This window comes from Pan troglodytes, chromosome 3 (genome assembly GCF_028858775.2).
Source record: "Pan troglodytes isolate AG18354 chromosome 3, NHGRI_mPanTro3-v2.0_pri, whole genome shotgun sequence".
Taxonomy (NCBI): domain Eukaryota; kingdom Metazoa; phylum Chordata; class Mammalia; order Primates; family Hominidae; genus Pan; species Pan troglodytes.
Genome location: NC_072401.2, coordinates 67,721,885 through 67,744,767, shown reverse-complemented (window position 1 = coordinate 67,744,767; position 22,883 = coordinate 67,721,885). Strand labels below are relative to the sequence as shown.

Genomic DNA, 22,883 nt, shown 5'->3' with positions numbered 1-22,883 from the left:
TTTGTGGAACTTTGAACTTGAGAGAGATAATTTCGGGTATCTGGCAGAAGAAATTTCTAAGCAACAAAGCATTCAAGAGGTGATTAGATGCTGTTAAAGGCATTCAGTTTTATAAGGGAAACAGAGCACAAAAGTTTGGAAAATTTGCAGCCTGATAATGCGATATTAGAGAAAACCCCATTTTCTGAGGAGAAATTAAATCCGGCTGCAGAAATTTGCCTAAGCAATGAGGACTTGAATGTTAATCCCCAAGACAATGGGGAAAATGTCTCCAGGGCATGTCAGAGGTCTTCATGGCAGCCCCTCCCATCAGAGGCCCAGAGGCGTAGGAGAAAAAAGTGACTTTGTTGGCCGGGCTTAGGATCCCTGTGCTGTGTGCAGCCTAGGGACTTGGTGCCCTGTGTCCCAACCACTCCAGCCCTGGCTGAAAGGGGCCAACATAGAATTCGGGCTATGGCTTCAGAGGTGCAAGCCTCAAGCTTTGGCAGCTTCTACATACTATTGAGTCTGCGAGTGCACGGAAGTCAAGAATTGGGGTTTGGGAACCTCTGCCTGGATTTCCGAAGATGTATGGAAGATGTATGTTACCAAGGCTTGCATCTTGTTCAGTGAATTTCCCAAGAGAAGCATGTTCCAGTCTTTATCTTCATATATACTCGCAAATCCTGGGGACTAATGCCAGTCGTTCCTAAGAATTCTTCCATACCCTACATCCTTGCAGCTTAACTGGCATCACAGGCAGTTAGGGATAGAGAAGCTTGTCATCCCTTTTACAGATAATCACTATTACTAGGAATGATTCTCTTGCGCACCTCTCTTCACTTGGTGGTGAGGGGGCAGTGGAGAGACAAACTCTCCCCATGTAAGTAGGAAAGGAAGAGATCATAGCATTCTCTACTCATATGTATTTCCTTTAAGTAATTTCCTCAATGTACGTTCCAGTCACTTTTAACAGAGACTGGAAGTGGGTGATGGTAGTTGGTAGCTGAAGGACCAATTTAATCATTTGTTGTAAGCTCTGTGGGAATATGTTTGTAGCTCTCTTTTAATGTGAGTGTAATATATTACCCACTATCTGTAGCTTTGGGGAATTTGCCAAAATTTTCAAGTAGATAGGAAGCAACCTATTCAACATTCTATAACATATGGCATATATGAATATGCTCATTTGCTGTTCAGAAAAATGAAGACATATTAAACTAAGATAGATTTAGTGAAAAAGATTATTTCTGACTGATATACCTTATTCTAATCTAGCATTTCCCAGTGCTGTTTGAAAGAACTCCACCTCCAAAGGAGTCATCCTCAGACTCTTAGCATATTAAAGATTCTGAGAAATCACAGCAATGTTCTGTACAAAACCACCCCAAAACTCAGCGAATTAAAGCAACACTCATATCTTCTTGTACTTCTGTGTGTTGTTGGGGGCTTGGCTAATATTGGTTGGACTCAACTGGTGGCACTTTGTAGTCCATGGCAGATAGCATCCTGCTTCCAAGTTAGGAACTGAAGGCAGGGTGGGTGCTCCAGCTTCAGTGTCTTTCATTCTCCTTGTGTCAGAGAGGTTGCCAGAGATATTTCTTCCTCTTATATCACTGGCAGAGGTGCAAGAGAATAAGCACAAACATGTGCATCCTCCTAAGACCCAGGCTTGACACTGGCAAACTGTGATTTCTGTACAGAAACTTTTGGTCAAAGAAAGTCATCTGACCAAGCCCAAAGTCAAGAATTGGGTAAGTACATCCATAATGAGGCCATGGCAATGGTGTGAGTGCAGGTAGGGGAGAAGAATCAGGGCAATAGTTCAATCTAAAATAGTTTTTTTAAATGAAGTTTTTGAAATTTTTTTTTAACCATAGAGTTATTTTTGTTTTCTTATCTGTAAGATAGATGGTGGAGTAGGAAACCTCAGCCTTTATTTTCCCCACAAAGAATAATGATTAGACAACTATATGAAAATAAAAATAACTCTAGAAGAGCTAAGGAGTCCACTTAGGAAGCTATAGCCATACCTATGGAAGAAAAACAAAAAAACAAAATAACCACACAAAATAGATAAAAGTGTTTTGCCTACATCATCCCATCCCCCAGGTCTGTACTGCTCAACACAGAAAGGGAACACCCGGACTCTCAATTTTCTCTCATAAAGAAGAAGAATATGGTGTGAACAACTAATTTCCCCAGCCTTTCAAGGCACTGCTCAAACAAATGTATTTACTTTCTCCTCACCCGGATTGCTAAGGAGACTGGTATTATCTGTGATGTCTGGAGACAACCAGGAACAAAGAAGAAGGATGTGATCTATCAGCACAAGCCAACAAGGCAGAATCAACTGAGGTCCCCAGTGCCCTGCTCTGCACATACTCCAGCAGCCTCCTCTACTGAGGACCTCAATAGTCCTCATGGTTACTGGGCACCCCCTGCAGGTTTCACTGCTGAGGACTTTGCAGTGTTCGCTGTCATAGACATTAGCAGCTTTTGCTACTGAAGAAATCAACAACCAACACAGCCTCAATGGATGCCCTGCAGGTTTTGCCATGGAGGATTCCACAGCTTTTTGCTTTTGCTCTTTCCAGGTGCCTGAGCCACTGCTCATCTTCCTTTTCCCTCCCAGGAACCACACCAGCTGCTGTCATAACAGATGCCTTGGCCCAGGGACCCAGAGCAGCCACAATACACATGCCTAAAAATGGTCCTGGGCCCACACTGCAGGCCCTGGCCTCAGCTGCCACTGCAGCACATATGCCTGTAGCCAGGCTCATATATAACACTAGTCCTGGCTCCCACAGCTGTGTATATACAAGCAGCTGGGCCCAACTCCCATTTCTGGCCTTGACCACTGTGTTTACATGCCTAGCTCCAGTCCCTGCAGCTGAGCACACAGATGCAGTCATGTGACCTCTGTTACCAGCTCTCACTGCTGCATGCATGCCCCCATAGGACCTCTGCAGCTATGGATGTATGCATGTGCCCACGGCCAGCCTTGGTCTCCACAGTAACACAGGCATACATAGCTGGCCTAACCCCTGTCCATAACCCCCAGTTAGCCCCTGCAACTACTGACATGCAGGCTGCCAGCTCCTATAGCTGTGCTTGGACACAGCTCCAGTTCCCACCAGCACATGAACCTGCGGTCAGCCAGAGTCCCTGCTCATGACCCTCACCCTTGCCACTGTGAGAGTGCCTATAGCTGGCCCCTGCTACCACATATGTGCTGGAGCCAGCCTCCATACTCCAGCACAGGAACACCACTGGCCCCAACTCTGGTCTTTGGCTGTTGGACCCAAAGGCACTGCTTAGGACCCCAGCAGCCCTTGTAACTACTGTGAAACTCTGTGTTTCTTGCCATCAAGAATCATGCAGTTGCCAGTGTCACAGACTCTAACTACCTGAACCCCCAAGACACTGCACCCCCCCAACATATCCATACCTCCATACTTCTTGCCCGCTACCACTAGACCAGGTGCAACAGCACACTCCAGTGCTCCCCTCAACCCTGACAAGTAAAAATCTTTTAGAAAGATTTTGATATATAATTCCAGTACAAAAGTCTGGAAGAGTAGACTGCTTTTTGAAGTGTGTAGAGAACTACATGAGGTTACAGAAATCATGAAGAATCAGAGAGACATGACACCACCAAAGGAACACCGTACACATCTAGTAACTAATTCCAGAGAATTGAAGATTTGCTAATTGCCTGACAAAGAATTCAAAATAAATGTTCTAAAGGAGCTCAGTGAGCTACAAGAACAGAGATAAATGATTTAATGAAATCAGGAAATCAATATAAGAACATCAATATAAGAAGTCAGGAAAATAATATAAGAACAAAAGGAAAAGCGCAATGAAGAGATAGAAAAATGTAAAACACACATACACACAAACACAAAGACAAAAACTAACAAACAGAAACTTGGGAGCTGAAGACTACAATGACAGAACTAAAAAATCCCATACAGAGCTTCAACAGAAGACGAGAACAACAAGAAGAATAAAGAAACTCAAAAACAGATTATTTGAAATCATCCAGTAAGAAAAGAAAAAAAAATGTATAAGGAAAGCCTATGGAATCTAATAGCTAAAGCAACCTTGGGCAAAAAGAACAAGTTGGAGTCATAATACTACCTGATCTCAAAATATACTACAAAGCTAATGTAATCAAAACAGCATGGGGGCTGAGCATGGTAGCTCAACCTATAATCCCAGTGCTTTCAGAGGCCAAGGTGGGAGTACCACATGAGGACAGGAGTTTGAGACCAGCCTGGGCAACATAGTAAGACTCCATCTCTACAAAAAAAAAAAAAAAAAGTCAGGTGTGCTGGTGCATACCTGCAGTCCTAGCTACTCAGGAGACTGAGGCAAGAGGATTGTTTGAGCTCTACCTCATGGGGCAGCCAAACAAGACCCTGTCTCTAAAACAAAAACAAACGAACAAACAAAACCAGCATAAGAATAGCATAACAATAGACATATAGACTAATGGAACAGAGTAGAGAGCTTATAAATAAATCCAGGCAATTATCGTCATTGATCTTTAACAAAGGTACCAAGACTACACAATAGGGAACGGAGATTCTCTTCAATAAATACTGCTGAGAAAACAATATCCCCATGCAGAAGAATCAAATTGGATTTTTATTTGACACCATTAATTCAGAATGGATTAAAGATTTAAACATAAGACCTGAAACTATAAAACTCCTAGAAGAAAATATGCAAAAAAAGATTTTTGACATTAGTTTTGGTAATGATTTGTTGAATATGACTCAAAGCATAGGCAACAAAAGAAAAATAGAAAAATAGGATTGAATCAAACCAAAATGTTTCTGCATAACAAAGCAAACAATCAACAGAATGAGGAGACAACCTACAGCATAAGAGAAAATATTTGCAAATCGTATATCTGATGAGTAATTAATACCCAAAATACATACAAGGAAATAAAATAACTCAATAGCAAGAAAACAAATAAATTGATTAGATATTTCTCAAAAGAAGGCATATAAATGGCCAACATGTACATGAAAATAATGCTAGCTATTACTAATCATCAGGGAAATAAAAATTAAAACCAAACAAGATATTACCTCACATCCGCTATCACGTCTATTATCACAAAGCCAAAACATAAGTGTTGGTGATGTGGAGAAAAGGGAACCCTTGTAAACTCTTGGTGGGAATGTAAATTACTCCAGTTACTATGGAAACTAATATGGAGATTCCTCAAAAAATTAAAAATAGAAGTACCATATGATCTAGCAATTCTGTGTCTAGCTATATCTTCAATGAAAATGAAATCAGTATGTGGAAAAGATATCTGTACTCCCATGTTTCTGGAAGGATTATCAAAATAGTCAAGATATAGAAGTAACCATCAATGAATGAATGAATACTGAAAATGTGGTATATATACACTGTGATATTATGATTATATTTATATTATGGTTTTCAGCCTTGGTTCATAGCTCATAACTCCCATAACCATTGTTACAATCTTTTGTTATGATGTTGGGGCACTTAAAGCCTCAGAAACAGACCTCAGGAAACAAAACTTATCTCTCTGACCTTTTTGTGTCCCCCTTTCACTTGCCAAAGGCAGGACTCTAATCTGACTGTGGGTCATAAGACCTTCATTCCAGAGAGTCCCGCTTCCTTCTCTGGAGGAAGCAACCCTGCACAGAGGAAAAGAAGAATCTCAACATACAGTCCTCAGCAGCTTTAGCATGGACAACAAATTAAGTCTCTGTAAAAGGCCCAAAGGACAGGGTTTGGTGAGATTCTGGAGAGCTGGAAACATGGAGGTTGACAGGAATGTAAAGAAGAACTCATTTACATGCCAGGAGGGTGGAACACCCCAATTCCATGAGGATAACAGCTCCTGTACTCCAGACCCCTCCAGACCTCACCCCATGTGTCTCTTCATCTGGCTGGTTATTTGTCCTGTAAGATCTCCTTACTCAACCAGTAAATGTAAGTAAATGTTTCCCTCACTTTAGTGAGCTGCTCTAGCACATTAACTGAACTCAAAGAGAAGGTTGTAGAAACTCCGCCTTGAAGCCAGTCAGTCAGAATTTCTAGAGGCCCGAACATGTGACTAGAGGGAAGGAGGGGGAAGTCTTGTGAAACTGAGCCCCCTCGACCTGTGGATTCTGACACACTCTCTGGGTAGATAGTGTCAAAACTGAATTGAAGGACACCCAGCTGGTGTCCACTGTTTGGTGTGTGTGGAAAAACTCCCGCACCTTTGGTCACAGAAGTCGTCTTCTGTGTTGATGATTGTTGTGGTGAAGTGAGGCAGAAGAAAAATGCAGTTTGGGAGTTTTTCCCTGAAACACACACACACAATAGAATACTATTTAGCCTTACAAAGAACGAAAATTCTGTCTTTTCCAACAACATGGATTAACCTGGAGGATATTTTGCTAAGTGAAATAAGCTAGGTACAGAAAGACAAATGATGCATGACCTCATTTATATGTAGAATCTAAAAATGTGGAACTCAGAGACTAGAGTGATGGTTATCGGGGGCTTGGAAGAGTGTGAGATATGGGAAGATGTTTGCCAAAAAGTACAATGTTTCAGGAGTAAGTTCTCTAATTCTATTGCATAGCAGAGTGATTATAGTTAATAATAACATAAACTTGAAATTGCCAAAAGAACAGATCTTAAAGACTTAACATGGAATATAAGATACAAACCCTTGCATATAATTTGGTTCTTATTTTTTTCCATCTAATGCAAAATCCTTCCCCTCAATCTTTGTACAACCCAAACACGTTGATCTCTCATAGTCTCAAAACTGCTGTGTTTTCTCCTGTCCTTCCATTTTCAGACACTCCCTCTACCATGAGTCCTTTCTCCTCTTCACCAATTAACTTTCCCTTTCCTCCAAGTTTTAATCAATCATGACTTCCTTGGCTAAGCCTTCTGGGACCCCCTATCTTGGTCAGGTCCTTGCATTATAAATTCGAATAATCTCAGTGTGACTAATGCATTACTTATTACAGTGGAAATGCTGTATTCCTTTCTGTGATTATTTGATTAATGTATCTCTTAGTAACTCAACTGTAGGCTCCCAGAGGACAGGAAATATGTTGTATTTATCATCTGATATCACTAGGGCCTTGCAAAGAACCTGCCATGGGTTCAAGAAATATGCTTATTAATTATTTTAACTATTATTTCCTACAGTGTAGGATAAGAATAGCTTTTAATATCTGAGATTTTGTTATGATAACACAAAAAATAAACATTTTGTATAGACATTCACTTCTTGTCATAGAATGATTATAACTTTTTCTCTTAAAGTCTGTTTTTTTAAAAAAAATCAAAATTTTTCTTAAATTATGCCTCTCAGGAGGGTATACCTATGTTTATAACCCCCCTTTCTTTTTTCACGCCACCCTCTGTCATTTCATCTTCAAAAGATCTCTTTTAGTACTGAACCCTAAATTAACCTGATTCCAGAAATCCTCAATTTTGGCAAATCACAGTGCCTTCTTTACCAAGTTAAAGGAAACACTGATTTACATGAATAGATGAAGTCTTTACCATCTCAAATTCCTGTTATAATTAGTTTCAGAAGAACAGATCCTTGTTATGTCTATTTCTATTCTTTTCCTCATCTGCGACAGGGGAATGAGTCATTAGAATTTTAATGTCTGCATTAAATGCCAGCAGTGGTCTGTTGTTATGCTTTAACTACTTCAATATTCTGAATTCTGAATGGCTAATCCATTCTACCTTTTATTATAAGAGAACAGGAATGAGCTGCTAATCAAACAAGAGAGCATGGTAAAGGTCAAATGAGTGCAAAATCATCTGTCTATCATTAAATAATGACAGAATTAGAAGGCTTGCCTTTGTGACTAAGATTGAAATTGCAACATAGAATGTCACCACATGAATCCTCTAGATTGACAGAGAATGTGGTTGAGGGAGGAATGGCAAAGAATTAACTATTTTAAAACAATTTCATTGCATATGAAAATTCTAAAAGAATATGTTCTTTAGCCACAGGAAATGGTTTTTTAATAATAATAGTGGTTCTGATAATAATGGAATAGAAATAGAGCATTGTTATAAACTTGTATGAATGCAAAAATTTTTGACTAAACCTTTAAAAAGAAGTCAAGTCCTATTCTTGAAGCAATTCATAAATTTTACCAAGATGGTATGTATATCCTTTCAATTTCATCTTGTGCTTATATTTTTAAATTCAAAAATAATTACTTTGAGTTTGTAAGTTATAAGATGCTCTTATTGGAACTGAACTGATCTTTATTTCATGTATTGTTTGGCTTCATTTTAATCTTTATACTCAGTTCTTTTTTTCTTGCCCAGAAAGGCTGCCAAATAATACTACTTCAGATTTCTAAATCATCACTTATTTAAATAGACTTTCAAATAAATGATTCTACAAGGTGCTGTTTCTTTTGCTGTTGATTAGGTCAAATTTACTTTTAACTTCTTTCTCATTATTATTCTTTTTTAAATTCAGAGCAATAGGTTTTTGCCATTGTTTCAGGAATAAAAGCTATGTGCCAGCTACCAACTTAAATTTTTTTAAAATAAAGATACTCACTTTATGTGTAGATTATTCAGAATAATTGCTTTTCCTTCTGCTGTCTCCTGCAGATTTTCTTTGCCTGCTGTATTACTTTTCAGAAACTTCACTGTAGAAAAAAAAGAGGAGATGAAACTGCAAGAGTGAAGTTCAGTCTAATGACTAAATGAAGTTTGTGGTGTTATCTGTATGGTTCAGTGTCCTCTGCCCCTTTTATCTTCCTAAGTGTGGATCTTTGGCAATTAAATTTATTTATACCTTTACCAGGTGTTGAAGTATCCACAAGGTCATCTGAAAGGTTCTTTGTTTTATATGGATAACAACCCTAAAGCACTTGACCATTTATCATAAGTTAGGTTCTTTGGTCTAGCAATTGCTTTATTAGCTAGCAGGCTAAGAGAAAAATTTTTGGGATAATCGGTGTTATAGACATGCAGTCATTTGTAACAGCAATAGAAATCTTGGAAGTTCAGAAGCAGTTGTATGCAGAAGTCCAAAATAAATTATTGTTACTCTTACGACAAAAGTAAAGAGCTAAATTAGCTGATCCAGAAGAAAATCAGAACACTGTGCTTAAGGATATAATTTTATAGCTCATGGAAGTTGAAAGGTAGACAACAATCTTCTGTGCAAACTAATAGAAAAATAGAGAAGGTCCAGAAAATAGAAGTCACTATTAAAGCATGTGATTTATAGATCTGCCAGAGGGGACTCTAAGAGTCTCGATTTCAGTGAGATTATCTGAAAAATCTATTCAGAGATGTGCAATGTAGAGGCCAAGAGAAGAGTGGAATAAAATTGATAGAATCCTTCACCTTCGCATGCTCAACACATGACTTAGAGGCTCAGTAAAAGTGCAGTTGGCAGCATTTTAAGTCCGTGATATACAAAGGAAGCTGTGTCATTGTTATGAGTTTCCATTAAAAGTGACAAAAATTCACAGTTTAGGCAAGTCAGTTTTTTCAATATTTATGCACGTAGAGTCTAACACTTTTTTTCTCATTGTTGGGTGGGGGGAACATAATCAAACTTGGAGAATGCTTGAGACCTAGGAGTTTATGCTTACAAATCCAAATTTCTTTTCATCAGGTGTCTTTACATTGTTTTAGTCTTGAACTAGAAGATGAAAGCATCAAATAAAGAAATATACTGTGGGTATATGGATTACAAAAAAAGGTAAGAGAATGAAAAAACAAAAACAAAACGTGATGTAGTGATAGAATGAGGCTCAAATAGGCAAACATTGCAAGATCTCTGATAATTGCAAATACGTAATTTAATGTGCTATTTCAAACTCGCTGTATTTGACACATGCATAAGACCACCCTACAAGGCTACCCAAGGCTGGGCACAAGCATTTGAAGGTCATCTTTGTCAGTTGCGGCACTTTAAAAATATTAAATTCATTAATTCACTAAAATTCATGTAAGAATAAGAAGCAATCATAAAAATATACTATTTTTATTGTCTTTGAACTTTTAAAGGACTCTTAATCAGTGATCACTAAGGAAACAATCTGTCAAAAGAATTGAGCACTTAATATGTTCCAGGCACTGTGCTACTTGTGTAAGTGTGTTGCAAACCATCTGTAATACACACTTAAGACTCTTAAGCAATTAGGCCGCGCATGGTGGCTTACACCTGTAATCCCAGACTTTGGAAGGCTGAGACGGGTGGATCGCTTGAGGCCAAGAGTTCCAGACTAGCCTGGCCACACTGGTGAAACCCCATCTCTACTAAAAATACAAAAATTAGCTGGATGTCGTGGTGGGCACCTGTAATCCTAGCTACTCAGGAGGCTAAGGCAGGAGAATCACCTGAATCCGGGAGGCACAGGCTGCAATTAGCCGAGACCATGCCACTGCACTCCAGCCTGGGTGACAGAGTGAGACTCCATCTCAAAAAAAAAAAAAAAGAAAAAGAAAAAGAAAAAAAAGACTCTTAAGCAAAAGAATTTTATCTTAGGAGATAAAATCTGAAACAAGGGAAAGGAACAACTCAGTACTCAGTACTGTGAGGTTCAGCCTAACAGTGCCTGCACTACATTTGACCATCACTAAATGTCGAATAGAATTATTTTATTCATTCATCTATTAAAAGGGTGGAAGCAGCCACTGAAGTGGCTTTCCTCATGCTCCCTTGACACTGCTGTCACCCCCTAAATATTGGAAAATGTGAAGTAAAAATGGGAGGGGAGAAGTCGTGGAGTGGTCGGTAAATATGATCGTTTGATAACTTCTGTTTAACTCAATTGCACTTTGGATATATGTGTATTAATCCGTTCTCACACTGCTATAAAGAAATACCCAAGACTGGTAATTTATAATGGAAAGAGATTTAATTGATTCACAGTTCCACATGGCGGGGGAGGCCTCAGGAAACTTACAATCGTGGCAGAAGGGGAAGAAGTCACGTCTTCTATGGTGGCAGGAGAGAGCAAGTGTGTGGATCCTGTGGCTGCTGCAACTGCGCACTCAGACCCTGGCTGGAGGGGGTGTGGGAGAGAGCAAGTGCAGGGTCCAGCTAGCCATTCCAAGTGCTGGAACAGGAGAAGGCTCAATGTGGGGCTTGTGGCTGGACTACTCATGTTGCAAGTGACTCTCGTGGTGGATTCCAGTGTCCAGACGAGGGGAATGTGGTGGTGCCCAGGCAGTGGTGTCTGTGACTCTGAAGCCCCAGACAGAGTGTTACAGCATGCTAATTTGCTCTTTTAGTCCCACTGTCTGCAGCCCGATGGACAGCAGCATGTTAACAGCTCTATCAGCCCTTTGTCCTACTTGGGCCCATGGCTCTGGGGCTGAGCTACTTCCCATTATGTGGGGCAGAGGGCCACAGTGTTACAGCCTTCTTTGTACCCCTGTTCAGTGGGTCCTCAGTTCTTGCACCGTGTCCAAGAAGAATGAGTTTATGCTGACAATCAAAGGGTGAGGAGGGTGGAAAATAACTATTGAGCAATGAAACAGCTCTCAGCAGAGAGGGAATCCGAGGGTGGTACCCCATCCAAAGTTGTGTGGTCTCTCACAGTGTGGCTGGGGTTGAGGCCTTTATGGGCTCCGAATGAAGAGTGAGTGCTGATCAGTTTGTGAGTATGCAAAAAAGATTAAAGCAAAGGCACCACTCAAAGGTGGGCATGACATTATAAAAAAATCAATTAGGGAAAGATAAGCATATGTAAAATAGGTGAAGGGTGGGGATCAATCAGAGAAACACATGCAAAATGGGAAGACAGGTTCTCAATCTGGCCCAAGGATTTACCTGGGACTTGTAGTTAGACTTTAAACTGTCCTTGGCTTGAAGGTCAGGTTTTGCCAGGTACCCACCCCTGTCTGCCTAGGATTTGTCTGCCTCATGCCTCTGTCACTATCACAAGAATAGCAAAGGGAAACCACCCCCATAATCCAATAACTTCCCCCTCTCACATGTAGGGATTACAATTCGAGATGAGATTTAGATGGGGTCACAGGGCCAAACCACATCAATATTATTGTAGAATCATGAAGAAAATGGAGAACCTAAAAAGTTAGGAAAGCATAACTGGTAAGAAATTTGGAGTGAGGATGTGGGATAAAATGCAGTACCTTGGCTAATAAAGTAGCTCATCCATGTACTGACTGAGCACATTAACCCAGATGATTGCCTGTTTTCTCTTTTATTTTCTGTGTAAACTGAGAGAAATCAACAGTTCTCATTCCTATTTAGTCTGGGTAGAAGTGCATCAATAGAGCTTCCACACTCTGTTGTATAAGATTTATCATGAAATGAATAAAATTGTAACTTCTAGTCTCTTCCTTGCACAGGAACCTTCTAAGGCTTTCAAAGACACACTAGGAAAGTGTTCACAAGGTCAAGCATTTGTAAAATTTGCAAAACTAAGTCACATTTTAACCATGTTTGATTAAGTTACCTGTATCTCCCCTCCCTGATTTCCTCTCTATCACACTTTGCCAGATATTGGGTAGCACTGGAGTCTTTAGGGCATTTTGGGGATCCAAGTAAAGTAGAGTTAAGGGTATATTTGGTTTTTACTCTAGTGGGGTATATTTATATGGCTAACATTTCCTCTAGGTAAAGTTTGGATGATGCTTGTTATTCAAGTGTGAAAATGACTTCTAGGAATCCTCTTACTGGCCATTCTGTTGACTTATCTGGCATTGTTGTACTTCAGTGCAGAGGCAGAGTTTAAATCTTATATGAACATGTATTATATCCCATGACATTCTGCAACAAAATTATGTGATTTTGGACAAGAAGCAAAGTTTGAAAAGTATAGAGCCAGAAGCTAGTCTGTAGAAATATTTCCCAATCCTCAGACATGCAATCTGAAGTTTTAGTTATTGTAAACACTGGTGAAAATGGAACTTCTCTCCTGTCTTGAATCTTCTAAATAGTACATATTTACTTGTACAAATGTATAAACCCACTATTGTTTTTGTTTGGTGATGAGACTTGTGCTTATAGTTATTTTTATTAGTACTAAAAAAGTGGGTATATCTGTGTATAAACTTACATGTCTTATGCATATTAGCATCTAAGATTATAAGACAAGGATGCTCACTTTCACTGCTTTTATTCATCACAGTACTAGAAGTCCTCACCAGAACAATCAGACAAGAGAAAAAATAAAAGGCATTCAAGTTAGAAAAGAGGAAGTCAAATTGTCTCTGTTCACTGATGATATGATCTTGTTTCAGGATACAAAATTAATATGCAGAAGTTAGTATTGTATCTATATATCAATAACAATCTAGCTGAGGACGAAATCAAGAAGGCAATTCCATGTACATTAGCTACAAAAAAAAAAAAAAATACCCAGGAATATATTTAACCAAGGAGGTGAAAGATCACTGTAAGGAGAACTACAAAGCACCAGTGAGAAAAACTGTAGACAACACAAATAAATGGAAAACATGCCATGCTCATGGATTGGAAGAATTAGTATTTTTAAAATAAACATACTGCACAAAGCAATCTATAGATTCAACATAACCCTTCAAATTACCAACATAATTTTTTTTACAGAATTAGAAAACAACAATTCTAAGTTCATGTGGGACCAAAAAGAGCCTGAATAGCCAAAGCAATCCTAAGCAAAAAGAATATAGCTGGGGAAATCATATTACCTGTCTTCAAATTATACTAAAAGGGTATAGTAACCAAAACAGCACGGTACTGGTATAAAAGTAGACACAGAGATCAATTAAACATAATAGAGAACAGAGAAATAAAGCAACATACCTATAACCAACTGATCTTTGAAAAACTCAACAAACATATACAGAGGCGAAATGACACTGCATTCAATAAATGGCACTGCAGAAGAATGAAACTGAACCCACACCTCTCACCATACAATATGGTTTGGCTCAGTGTCCCCACCCAAATCTCACTGTGAATTGTGCTTCCATAATTCCCACGTATTGTGGGAAGGACCTGGTGGGAGATAATTCGAATCATGGGAGTGGTTTTCCCACACTGCTCCTATAGTACTGAATAAGTCTCACAAGATCTGATGGTTTTATCAGGGGTTTCCACTTTTGCATCTTCCTCATTTTTTTTCTCTTGCCAGCACTGTGTAAGAGGACTTTTCGCCTCCTGCCATGATTCTGAGGCCTCCCCAGCCATGTGGAACTATAAGTCCAAATAAATCTACTTTTCTTCCCAGTCTCAGGAATGTCTTTATCAGCAGTGTGAAAACAAACTAATACACCATACAAAAATATCAACTCAACATGAATTAAAGATCCAAACATAAGACCTGAAACTATGCAAATCATAGAAGAAAAGATAGGAAAAACTCCTTTGACAATGGCATAGGCAAAGAATTTATGATGAAGTCCTTAAAAGCAAATGCAACAACAACAACCAATAAACAAATAGGACATAACTAAACTAAAAAGCTTCTGTCCAGCAAATAAACAGAATAAACAGACAACCTACTGAATGAGAAAAAATATTTGCAAACTACGCATCTAACAAAGGGCTAATACCCAGAATCTGCAAGGAACTTAAGCAACTCAAGAAAAAATAAATAACCCCATTAAAAAGTGAACAAAGGACATGAACAGATATATATATATATATACACACACACACACATATATAAATATGAAAAAATAACTAAATAAAAAATATACATATATACATATATAAATATATATTTATATATATACATATGTGTGTGTATATATATATATATATATTTTTTTTTTTTTTGAGACGGAGTCTCACTCTGTTGCCCAGGCTGGAGTGCCTTGGTGTGATCTCAGCTCACTGCAACCTCCACTTCCCAGGTTCAAGAGATTCTGCAGCTTCAGCCTCCTGAGTAGCTGGGACAACAGGCGCATGCCACTGCGTCTGGCTAGTTTTTGAATTTTTAGTAGAGATGGGGTTTCACCACGTTGGACAGGTTGGACTAGAACTCCTGACCTCAGGGTGATCCACCCGCCTTGGCCTCCCAAAGCACTGGGATTACAGGCATGAGCCACGGCACCTGACCAGAACAGATAATTTTCAAAACAAGACATACAAGTGACCAAAAAACGTGAAAGAAATGCTAACCAGGATGTTAACCAGGATGCAAAGAAAACAGAATGCTTATACACTGTTGTTGGGAATGTATATCATAACAACCTTTATGGAAAACAGTATGAAGCTTTCTCAAATAACTAAAAATAGAACTGCCATTAGATTCAGCAGTCTCACCACTGGGTATATAACCAAAGGAAAATAAATCTATATATACCATGGAATACTACTCAGCCATAGAAAAGGATGAAATCATGTCTTTTGTAGCAACATGGATGGGACTGAAGACAATTATCCTCAGTGAAATAACTCAGAAAGTCAAATACAGCAAGTTCTCACTTATTGTTGGGAGCTAAACAATGGATACACATGGACATACAGTGTGGCATAATAGACCCTAAAGACTATAAAAGGTGGGAGGGTCAAAGTTGGGAGAGTGTTGAAAAACTACTTATTGGTTACAATGTTCACTATTCAGACAATGGGTACACTAAAAGCCTAGACTTGCCCTATACACAATATATACTTGTAGGAAACTTGTAACTGTACCCCCTAAATATATAAAAATTAATTAATTACAAAAAATATTATGTTGTAGTGTTAACTGGTATATCTTGTCTTGGGAAAATATGGCAGCTCCTATGAAACATCTCGGAAAATTTGTAACTGATGTTACAAAACACCCAGAAGAAATAAGTGGTCTGGTGAGAAAACTTACTCATCTTTGCCTACATATGTATACATGAGTAATTTGATTACACAATTGTGCGGGATAATATAACTGAAAAGAAAATGTAAAATTTAACTTAAATTGTATTTGTAAGTTGTAATTTCATTAATTCTGCATTATTGAAGTACATATAGGAAAGGTGCAGAAATGCATCAGGCAGTTAATACAAATACTATTTTTTTTTTTTTTTGAGACGGAGTCTCGCTCTGTCACCCAGGCTGGAGTGCAGTGGCGTGATCTTGGTTCACTGCAAGCTCCGCCTCCCAGGTTCACACCATCCTCCTGCCTCAGCCTCCCGAGTAGCTGGGACTACAGGCGCCTGCCACCTCGCCTGGCTACTTTTTGTATATTTAGTAGAGACGGGGTTCACCGTGTTAGCCAGGATGGTCTCAATCTCTATACCTCATGATCCGCCCACCTCGGCCTCCCAAAGTGCTGGGATTACAGGCATGAGCCACTGCGCCCAGCCAATACAAATATGTTTTGCTCAATTTTGTAATGTTTATGCTACCATCAGTTTTTTGAAATATGTAACTTTTACTTTTTTTCTTAGAGTCCTCCAAATTATGTTTCAGGCTCCTTAAAAACTTTTTATCTATCCCTGATAAATATTCCTCAATAATAATTTTAAAAATCCATTTGGTTAAATGAACATGAACTCTAAGTCTTTTAACCAGAAATAAGCTATTAGGTTGATGCAAAATATTTGCATTTTTTGCCATTGAAAGTAGTGGCAACAAAGAAATAAAATTGTATTTTTGGAATAGTTTTCTCTTAAGCTCTTGATAATAAACCTGTAAGTATTAACTGCCTTACAAATGGCAAAAGAGGCCACTTGAAGGAAAGGAAATTCCTTAACAGGACTTTCCTTAGCAGGAAAGTTAGTTGCCTGGGTCATCATTTGGATAAGAAAAAAATCCATTAAAAAATGGCAGTATTATTAGTATCATATGCATAATTACATATATAAAACTTGCCATATATTGTGTGAGATATAGTTCTTTAGTATAGGAAAAATATATTGATATCTATAAAGGTATAATTATTTTAACTCTTTTACATATCATGTTATTTGATAAAATTTACTTTCGTGTTTTTTCTTTGTCAGGTTTCATTGATACTCAAAATTCATTTCCTTTGACATAGCTCAGGAGATTTGTTATTAAAATCTCACCCAAATTCATAAGAATTTTCCAATAAAATATTTCAGAAATGAAACATTTTGAAAGAATTGGTCAATTATCACTTTCCGCTAGATAGAGCATGATAGTTTGGTGTATATTTTAATATATCAGTGATATAGTTTGGATATTACTCCCCACCCAAATCTCGTGTTGAATTGTAATCCCCAGTGTTAGATGTGAGGCCTGGTGGGAGGTGTTTGGGTGACAGGGGCAGATCCCTTATGTCTTGGTGCTGTCCTCTAGATAGCGAGTGAGTTCTCTTGAGGTCTGGTTGTTGTAAAGTGTGGCACCTCCACCCCCAACTCTCTCTCTTGCTCCTGCTTTCGTCATATTAAGTGCCCACTCCTGCTCCACCACCTGCCATGATGATAAGGTTCCTGAGGCCTCCCCAGAAGCAAATGCCATTGCCAAACTTCCTGTACAGCCTGCGGAACTGTGAGCTAATTAAACCTCTTTACTTATAAATTACCCAGTGTTGGGTATTTCTTTATAGCAATGCAAGAAAGGCCTAATACAGAAAATTGGTACTAGGAGTGAGGCATGGCTATTAAGATATCTGAAAATGTGAAAGCAAATTAGGAACTGGGTAACAAGCAGCAGTCCAAAGAGTTTGAATGGCTCAGAAGACAGGAAGATGAAGGAAAGTTTGGAACCTCTTAGAGACTGGTTAAATGGTTGTTACCAAAATGCTGATTGTGATATGAACTTTGAAGTTCAGGCTGCTGAGGTCTCAGATAGAAATCAGAAATGTATTGGGATCAAAGATTATGCATATTATTCCTTAGTAAACAGCTTGGCTGCATTGTGTTTATGCCCTAGAGATCTGTGGAAGTTTGAAGTTGAGAATGATGACCTAGAGTATCTGGTGGAAGAAATTTCTAAGCAGCAAAGTGTTCAAGATGTGGCCTGGATGCTTCTAACAACCTATGCTCAGATGTAGGCACAAAGGAATGACTTACATTTGGAACTTACATTTAAACAGGAAGCAGAGCCTAAAAGTTCAGAAAATTTGCAGGCTGATCATGTGGCAAATAAATAAAAACCTTTTACAAGAGAGAAACTCAAGCAGGCTGTTGAGCAACCATTTGCTAGAGATATCTGCATAACTGAAAAGGAGCCAAATGCTAATAGCCAAGACAATGGGAAAAAGGTTTCAGTGACATTTCAGAGAACTTCCTGGCAGCCCTTCTTACCACAGGCCCTGAAGCCTAGGAGGACTGAATGGTTTTGTAGGCCAGGCCCAGTACCTTGCTAGCCTGCACAGCCTTGAGACACGGCTCCCCAAATTCTGGTCACTCTGGCCCCAGCCTCAGCTCAAAGGGGCACTGGTAAAACTTGGGCCATCACTTCAGAGGACACGAGCTATAATCATTGGCAGATTCCACATGGTGTTAAGCCTGTGGGTGCACAGAGTGCAAGAGTTAAGAAGGCTTGGTAGCCTCTGCCTAGACTTCAGAGGATGTATAGAAAAGTCTGGTGTTCAGGCAGAAAGCTGCTGCAGGAGTGGAGCCCTCACAGAGAACTTCTAGTAGGGCAGTGGGGAGGGGAAATATGGGTTTGGAAGCCCACAGAGTCCCCAGTGGGGTATTGCCTAATGAAGCTGTGAGAAGGGGGCCACCATCATCCAGAACCAAGAATGGTAGATCCATTGGCAGCTTGCATTCTATGCCTGGAAAAGCTGCAGGCACTCAGCTGTAGCACTTGAGAGGAGCCATGGGGCTACATCCTGCAAATTCACAGGGGAAGAGCTGCCCAAAGCCTTGGGAGCCCACCCCTTGCATTAAGGTGCCATGGATGTGAGGCATGGAGTCAAAAGAGATTATTTCAGAGCTTTAAGATTTAATGACTGTCCTGCTAGTTTTTGGACCTGTGTGAGGCCTCTAGTCCCTTTCTTTGCCTGACTTCTTTCTCTTGGAATGGGAATGTTTACCCAATGCTGGCACCCTCATTGTATCTTGGAAGTAAATGACTTGTTTTGATTCTACAGGCTCACAGGTGGAAGGAACTCATTTTCAGATGGGACTTTGGACTTGGGACTTTTGATTGAGTTGTTGCAGAAATGAGTTAAGATTTTGGGGAATTGCTGAGAAGGCATGATTGTATTTTGCCATGTGAAAAGAATAGGTAATTTGGGGGAAGACAAGGGTAGAATGATATAGTTTAGGTATTTGTCCACACTGAAATTTCATGTTGAATTGTAATCCCCAATGTTGGAAGTGTGGCCTGGTGGGAGGTGTTTAGGTCATGGGGTTTGATCCCTCATGCCTTGGTGCTGTCCTCTCAATAATGAATGAGTTCTCTCAAGATTTGGTTGTTGTAAAGTGTGGTACCTCCACCCCCAACTCTTTCTCTTGCTCCTACATTCACCATGTCAAGTACCTGCTCCCACTTTGCCTTCCACCATGATTGTGAAGTTCCTGAGCCCTCTCAGAAAGCAGATGCCAGCACTATGCTTCCTGTACAGCCTGCAAAACTGTGAGCCAATTAAACCTCTTTTCTTATAGCAATGCAAGAACAGCCTAATACAATCAGTAAATATGTCAGATTCTACAATGAGGCTACTATAATGTGAAGATATTTTTCTTAATCATTTACATTTACAAATAGACTGAAATTCTTGTTTTATGTTATTGTCTTAGTTCATTTTGTGCTGCTATAATGGAATACTACAGACTGGGTAATTAATAAACAACAGAAGTTTATTTGGCTCATGTCTCTGGAGATTGGGAAGTCTAAGACTGAGGGGCCTCATCTAGTGAAGGTCTTGCTATGTCATAACATAACATGGTAGAAGTCATCACATGGTGAAAGCATGTGTAAAAGAGGAAGACAGGAGAACTCATACTCTTATCAGGATCCCACTCCCACAATATCTAGCCCTCTCCCAGGATAACAGCACTGATTATCTTAGAAGGGTCTCAACTCTCAGGACTGTTGCATTGGGGATTACATTTCAAACACGTGGATCTTGGGAGACACATTTAAACCACAACAGTGATGTTTTGAATAATAAATATACATCTACAAATGTGTTTCTTTCACCTGGCAATGCCTTCTTCTGATAGTTTTATTCTGCAAATTTCCATTATTCAAATAAAATTTCCTCATTGGCCCTCTTTAACACTTTTTCCTCTGAGATCTTATATTACTTGTTGCTTTACAAATACTCTTTAAAAATTATTCCACACTGGTATCTAAATTCTTCCTTTTTTTCCCAGTCTTATCTTCCCAATTGGCTTTTAATTTTCATCAGGAAAGGATCCATGTGTTTTGACTTCTTGGTACTGCTCACAGTAATATGTAAATAATTAAGATTTAATATAATTGGGTTTAATTTAATTTCATGTAGATTCCAATTGATTTTTCCAATTAGATGTGTGAGATTTTTATTCATTAAAATACGCAATTATACTAGCATCCATTTTTACTTGTCCAAAGAATGAGCTAAGATTTAAGTTATATTTTGCGATCTTGAGATACATTTCATATGCTCTTCATTGAATCACTTTTCTATTCATCTTCAAATTCCAGCTATAAAATATGATATGCAATTGTCTTAGCTCAGATTTACCACAAATCCTTGTTGTACAAGATACCATGTATTCATATATTCATAAAAATATCAACAGAAATAATATATTAATAAATATTTAAGTATGTAATTTCAGAAAGAGATGGTAATGTATCAGGACAGATTTTAGTTAGGAGACACAATATGCTTATCTGAGCACAAAGTTGGTTTTTATCAATTGATGTTAGTTTTTGATTATATACTATATGTAAGTTCTCTATAATTATAATTTTCTCATTAATAATAATAAATAATACCTATATTGTACCTTGCAATTATCAAAGCACCTTTCATTTCCACCTCATTTTCTCTCTTTCTCTTTTTCTCTTTCTTTTTCCCTGTTATTTTAGTCTCTGTCTCTCCTTCAGAAAAAATATCAGTTACTTAGCAGGACATATATTATTGTTTCCATGTTACAGATTGGAAATGAAATTTCAAAGGAATAAGTTATTTTTTATGGTCTTATAGCTAATAATTATTAATAATTGATATATGTAGGATTGGGATCCCAAGGTTTAACTCCTAATCATGTGACTTCAGACAAAAAAACATATAAATGTCAGTTTTTCTGGATTGTTACATGGGGTCTTAGGCAATTTGAGTCATTATAACAAAGTACCATAAACTGGGTAGTTTTAAACAACAGAGATTTATTTTGCAGAGTTCTAGAGGCTACAAGTCTGACATCAGGGTGCCAGCATGGTTAGGTCCCAGTGAGGGTCCTCTTTTGAGTAGATTGCTGCCATTTTATTGTCTCATCACAGGGTGAAAAACAATGTGAGCTAGCTCTTTGGCCTATTTTTATAAGGGCTCTAATCCCATTCATGAGGGTTCCACCCTCATAATGTAACTACTTCCCAAAAGCCCTATCTCCAAATACCAGGATACTGGGGATTCGATTTTAACATATGAATTTTGGGGGAAAATGAACATTCACTTTATAACACATAGAGAGTGAGGTAGTTTGAATAAATGATCTAGCATGTTCACTCATAAATGTTATTTTCATGCTCCTTTTCTAAGCCTTTTCTATTATAACAGCAATGCAGTTTGTAACTTTAAGAATTATTCCATGTAGAATGTAAATTGATATAGCCATTATAGAAAGCAGTGTGAAGGGCTGGGCATGGTTGCTCATACCTCTAATCCCAGCACTTTGGGAGGCCGAGGTGGGAGGATCACTTGAGCCCAGGTGTTTGAGACCAGCCTGAGAAACACAGAAGGGCCTGGTCACTACAAATAATAAAGGAAAATTAGCCAGGCATGGAGATACATGCCTGTGGTCCCAGCTAGTCAGGAGGCTGAGGTGATAAAGGCTGCAGTGAGCTGTGATCGTCACCACTGCACTCTAGCTTGGGCGACAGAGTGAGACCCTGTCTCAAAAAAAAAATCACCAAAACCAACCAAGCAAACAAACAAAAAAACACACAACAACAAAAACAGTGTAAAGTTTCCTCAAAAAATAAAAAATACAACTACCATATGATCCAGAAATTCCACTACTATTTACCCAAAGGAAATGAAATCAGTACTTTGAAGAGATATCTACATTCCTATGTTTATTGCAGCAGCATTCACAACACGCAAGATATGGAATCAACCCAAGTGTCCACCAGTGAATGAATGGATAAAGAAAACATATATAGGCAATGGAGTACAATTCAGCTGTAAAAAATAATGAAACCCTGTCATTTTCAGCAACATGAAGGAAACTAGAGGACATGTTAAGTGAAATAAGCCAGACACAGAAAGACAAATAGCACATAATCTCACTCATTGCAGAATCTAAAAAAAATACACATCGATAGAAATAGAGAGTAATATAGTGATTTCCAGAGGTTGGGGAGGGTTGGGAAAGAGGGAATGGGGACAGATTGATCAATGGGTACAAAATTACAGTTACGTGGGAAGAATACATTTTGGTGTTCTATAGCATAGTAGGGTGAATATAGTAAACAATGTTATGGTGTATATTTCAACTACAAGAGAGGATTCTAAATGTCTCATCACAAAGAAATGATAAATGTTTGAGGTGACGAATATGCTAAATACCATGCTTTGATCATTATACAATGTATACATGTGTTGAAACATCACACCGTACTCCATAATATGTATAATTACTATGTGTGAATTATAAACAAAATATCATTCCATGTAATGTGAGGAAATTGTTTCTCTTTGAAAAAAATGTAGCTATCAACAATACTGGTAAAAGCAGATGAAGAAGCAAAATATCAAAAACTCATAATCCTGCAAGAGCCTTAACAAGATTAAATATTTGATTATTTCTAGGACACAGGACCT

At 38.6% G+C, this 22,883-nt stretch overlaps 1 long non-coding RNA gene across 5 annotated transcripts in view; it reads right to left on the bottom strand.

The window, feature by feature from the left end:
• The window catches only part of LOC104006099 (uncharacterized), a 94,595-nt gene that overhangs the window by 56,311 nt on the left and 15,401 nt on the right, over positions 1-22,883 (bottom strand). For all 5 annotated transcript variants that reach the window (XR_010156599.1, XR_008547542.1, XR_008547545.1 and 2 more), the window contains one exon: positions 8,585-8,675. This is a non-coding gene — a long non-coding RNA (uncharacterized LOC104006099). The remainder of the gene's footprint in view (positions 1-8,584; positions 8,676-22,883) is intronic.